Source organism: Vespula pensylvanica, chromosome 23 (assembly GCF_014466175.1).
Source record: "Vespula pensylvanica isolate Volc-1 chromosome 23, ASM1446617v1, whole genome shotgun sequence".
Classification (NCBI taxonomy): domain Eukaryota; kingdom Metazoa; phylum Arthropoda; class Insecta; order Hymenoptera; family Vespidae; genus Vespula; species Vespula pensylvanica.
Window position 1 is genome coordinate 2,800,901 of NC_057707.1, and position 5,367 is coordinate 2,806,267.

Sequence of the window (5,367 nt, forward strand, 5' to 3'; positions counted from 1 at the left end):
CCTTTCCTTTTCTCTCTCTCTCTCTCTCTCTCTCTCTCTCTCTCTTCCTATCTTTCCGTCTATCTTTCTTCCTTTCCTGTTGTTTCTCTTCTCTTTTTTTCTTTTCTTTTTTTTTTTTTTGTTTTGTTTCATTCTATTCCATCCTATTTTATTCTATTTTTTTATTTGATTTGATTTATTTTTCCTTTTTTTTTTTTCTCAATCTTCCTCACTTACGTACGTATCCAAGCTACCTTAACAACTGTGTATTGTATGGTTTTTATTTGATTTTATTTTCTATCTTCTCTTGACGAATCTAGTTTTCCTTTCCTTGTTTTCTTTTTTTTTTTTGTTTAGTTTTTGTTTGCAGGATTCATCGCTCCGATTATATTCTGTTAACTTCTAATTTCTATCGGTTTTTACTTTTTAATGTGATTCGCGGAATCTGCTGAACGCGCGCGCATCCGCACCAAAAGTTCCCTGCTTTCCCGCTGTTGTAAAATTGATAAGATCGATCTGTATCTCTTTTTTGAAGTGATATCATGGAGGTGAGTACACTATCGAACATTTTTCTTTTCTTTTCTTTTCTCTTTTTTTTTTTTTTTTTTTTCAGTAAATTTTTACACATACATGCGCAAAACATTACTAATACTTACTAATAATTTGTTAAGAAAAAAAAAAAAGAGAGATGATAAGTTTGTAGGTTTTGTACAAATATACTATTTTTTTTTACTTTTTTAAAATATTTTTTATACTTTTATTTGTGAAGTTTATCAGATCGAATTAGAAAGGTCCTAATTCGCTTGAACGAATATGGACGAATCTAATCTCGATCAATATATATGTGTGTATATATATATATATATATATATATATATATATATATATATTCAATTAAACGAATGATTCAATATCATTTTATTCCATTTTTTATTTGATTGATTTATTTCTTCTTAAACACGTTTATCGAAACCCATAATATATTGCGCGTTGTAAACGACTGCAATGCGTTTTCTAAAGATGGGAAAAAGAGGAAAATTTATTTCCTCAGATATTTTGTCTATTATAATACATTTATACTCAACGCAATTTATCTCTAACGCAATTGAATTACGACTTGGATATCAAACGAACGATTTCGTTTTCTTTATCTCTTTAAATTCATCCATACAAATGTACCCATTTATCAAAACTTATGAGTCAACCTTTATGCATAAACGAAATTTTGTGTGATCGAGTATTAACAAATTTTTTGATTAAAAAAAAAAAAAAAGAAAAAAAAGGAAAAAAAAAAAGACAGAAAAGAAACAGGAAAAAAAACTGAAAAAAAATAGAAAAAAAAAAAAACTGAAAAAAAAAACATAAAAAAAAACAAAACAAAAAAAAAACAGAAAAAAAAACATAAAAAATAAAAGAACACTACAAAAAGATTTATTAAAAAATATTGAAGCTCGTCTTGTTTAAATGGGGGAAAAAAAAAAAATCTGAGAAAATAATGAGAATCTTTTTCTGCGTTTACGTTCAAAATGGCGAAATGGGGAAATGGCAAAATGGCGGAAAGGTCGAAGATTTGAAATTTCGGAGTCGAAGTGTCGTCGTTGGTCGTTGTGTCGTTATCGTCGTTGTCGTCGTCGTCGTCGTCGTCGTCGTCGTCGTCGTCGTCGTCGCCACTGCCGCCGCCGTTGGCGTCCTAGTTGGCGTCATAGTCGGCGCCATTAGAAAAATTCGTCGGTTGTTGGCGTACCTCAACGTTCTTTTTCGACCCTAGCTTTCAATATTTTCTGGGATACCTAATCAACCGTGACTATCGACTTTTCTTTTCTTTTTCCCCCTCCACACCTCCTTTTTCTCTCTTTTGCTCTTTTTCATTCTTTCATTTTACACTCTCGTCCTTCGGCCCTTTCTTTTCTTTTCTTTTCTTTTTCTCTCTCTCTCTTTCTCTCTCGACTTTTCAGGACTTCTCCTTCTATCGTTCGTTTCTAATACAAATTTTAGAAACGTGCAATTTACGGCGACACCGTGTAATATCAAATCGAAAGAAAACTTTCATCTTCAATATTTCCTTCTTTAATTTCGTTCGGTTCCCTCTTGTTCTACGAGTTATTGCGATTCGCTAATTAAAGATGGAAGATCTTTGAAAAGCGAGGGAAACTTTTATCACGTGTATAATACACGTATCTGTCGAATTGATAATCTAAGAATTACTATCGTAACAATAGCAACGATTGCAAAAATATAATTTGCAAGATTTTATTAATCTTTAAGAATCATTGAGAATATGGTTATAATCGAGTATAACCATAGATCATTTACGATCTCTAGTATTACTTGTTTAATCGATAGAAAAAAGAAGTTTTTTTTTTTTCTTTGTATATCTACAACTGAATAAAAAAAAAATAAAATATGTGTGTATACATATATGTAAGAAAGAGACACCTTTTGTTGCACACAGTCGTGTTATCTTGGAAGAAATCGTAATCGCGTAAAATTGAAGTGCAATTTACCGGTTTCTTCGGACCACAGACAGGTGTTTTTCGAAGAAAAACTCCAAAAGAATAAATTCTCTCTCTCTCTCTCTCTCTCTCTCTCTCCCTCTCTCCCTCTCTTTTTATCTTTCTTTTACTGCAGAATTCGTTAGGTGGCCCGTATGCATTGTTCCTTCATCGGAAGTTGAACGATAATACTTTGCATTTTAACGACACTTTATCTTGTAATACAAGTTTCAAAAAGTAATTACGTAAATATACATACAAGTGTAATTTATTTATATGTAATTGTTATTTACGTAAATTATTTGTTAAATTTATACTAATTACGTGATTATTCGCTCCTTTATTAATTCATTTCCTTTTCTTGTCTTTGAAACGTTTCTTTTTCGAATAATAAAGAGAGAAAGAAATACAAAGCAATAAAACGATAGATCAATTCTCCAAAAGAAACTAATCCTTTCTCTGACGATACGTACACACGAAAATACACATAGAAAAGAAGATGATTGATTAGAGATTTATAAAAAATCGAACCAACAGAACGAACCAAAAAAAAAAAAAAAAGAAAAAATCAAGAAACAAACAAACAAACAAATCAACAAACCAACAAACAAATAAACAACCAATACCAATATTAGGAACGAGAGTGAAAAAAGAAAAAGACGAAAAAGAAAAAAGAGAGAGAGAGAGAGAGAGAGAGAGAGAGAGAGAGAGAGAGAGAGAGAAACGAAGATAAATAAAAATCGTGGGGAAAATTCTTAACGGAAAGAGAAAATCTATCGGTGTAGAAATTTAAAATCAATTTCCAAGTTTCCCCTTCCTACGGTTCGTTCGTCCTCTCTCCCTTCTTCCTGCAGTCCCTCTCCAAGGAAGAAAAGTTTCGTAGAGACGAATAAAAGATTTCGATTGGATAAAACCCGAGAAAATTGCAGGAGTTATAATCCCGGTACGATCCAATACGATGTCCGAACGCACTATTCCTCTCTCTCGCACTTTCTCGGTAATAGTGGGCGTGGCATCGTGGTCTGTCGTTGGTCACGCCTCTATCGGGCGTAACCGAGTAATGCAACTCGCCGGTATACTCATTGGTGTGGTAGAGGGGTTTAGGTGGGGGGAGTGGGTGGGGGCTAAGCGTCCAGCCGAAGCGACACTGCACTCGGTCAGATCGCAAGAGGACGCGAATGCGCGCGCGTCTAAGGTTCCGTCCTGCTTGTGTGTTGCGTCTTTCTATATATCTATCTCCCTCTCTTTCCCACCCCCTCTGTCTTTGTGCGTGTGTGTGCGTGCGTGCCTGCGTGCGTTCATTCGTTCGTGCGCGTGCGAATAATAATCTACCATCGATATATTATATATATATATATATATATATATTTATATATATATATGTATGTGTATATATATATATATATAGCTACTCGATCGAATATAATATTCGTATATATTATTTCGGAATACTTTTGATATTGGCGCGACTGAGGAAAAAGAAAAAAGATTGAGAACAAGTAAAAAGGGGATAGAAAAGGAAGAAGAAAGAGAGAAAGTATATAAATTTTTATATATATATATATATATATATATATATATATATATATATAGAAAAATCGTACGTTCTAAAAAATCGAACTTGCGGAAAGGTATCGTCGTAATGAAACGGAGTTTAAAATAGAGAAGGAGAAGAGGAAGAAGAGGAAAAAGAACAAAAAGTAAGAAGAGGAGAAGGAGAAGATAAAGAGGAGGAGGAGGACGAAGAGAAGAAGGAGAAGGAAGACGACAAAGAAGAAGAAAAAAAAGAGCAAGGAGAGGAAGAAGATTTTAAATGGTATCGATCGAGATAAGAAAAAATAAATCTGAAAAGGTTCTCGTCGGTGAATGTTAATTTAAACAAAAGAGAGAAAAAAAAGAGAAAAAGGGCAAAAAAGTAGAGAGAAAAAAAAATATATATATATATATATATAAGAAAAACGACCAAAAAGAAAAGAAAAGGAAAGGAAAGGAAGAAAAAGGAAAATTTCGAAGAAAAGAGTGTTTAGTGTCGTGTTTCTTATCCCCACTCTCTCTTCCTCTTTCTTTTTCTCTCTCTCTCTCTCTCTCTCTCTCTTTCTCTTTCTATCTCACTTTCGGGGTTATCTATCTATCTCACTCGTTTTCGAGAGGATTCTTTCGAACGCGCGTCTTCTTCGCCGTGTTGGAAATAATCGTCAGTCTCTCCGTCGACGGCACGGTGTAAACTCCATGGACTATAGACGTTCTCTTTTCTCTCTCTCTCACTCACTCACTCACTCACTCACTCACTCACTTAATTTCTCACTTGTTCACTCACTCCTTCTCTCTCACTCTCTCCTTTTTCTTTAATAATCCTATCTATCTATTTCCTATTTTGTTTTATTCACACGTCTGCTTTCTGTTCTTATTCTTAATTCTTAATTCTTATTATTTTTATTATTTTTATTCTTTTTTAATCTACCTAACAGAAAATCTATCTCTTCGATTCTTCTCTACTATCGTTATTTTCTCCTTTCCTTTCTTTTTTGTTTTTTTTTTTATTTTATTTTATTTTATTTTATTTTATTTTATTTTATTATTATTGATCTAACTCTATCCCAGTTATATATTCATTACATGTATACAAATATGTATATATATTTTTATATATGTATATGTATATGTATATCCATACGATAGTAATATTTTTCTTTTTGTTTTGTGTGAAGAATTAACAAGTGACGTGTTTCGCAGTGCAATAGTAACATTGGTAACGATTATAATTGATTTGATTAATTAATTAATTTAACGAACGAACGAACGAACGAACGAAATAAATGAATGAATGAAGATTGAACAGAAGAGGATAAGCAATAATTAGATCGAGAGAAGATACGGACAAACGGACAGAGAGAGA

At 32.7% G+C, this 5,367-nt stretch overlaps 1 long non-coding RNA gene across 1 annotated transcript; it reads left to right on the forward strand.

The window, feature by feature from the left end:
- Positions 1-4,500: 4,500 nt before the first annotated feature.
- On the forward strand, positions 4,501-5,361 carry LOC122636696. The gene is made up of 2 exons (XR_006329011.1): positions 4,501-4,713; positions 5,180-5,361. It is a non-coding gene; the product is annotated as an uncharacterized LOC122636696 (long non-coding RNA).
- The last annotated feature ends 6 nt before the right edge of the window (positions 5,362-5,367 follow it).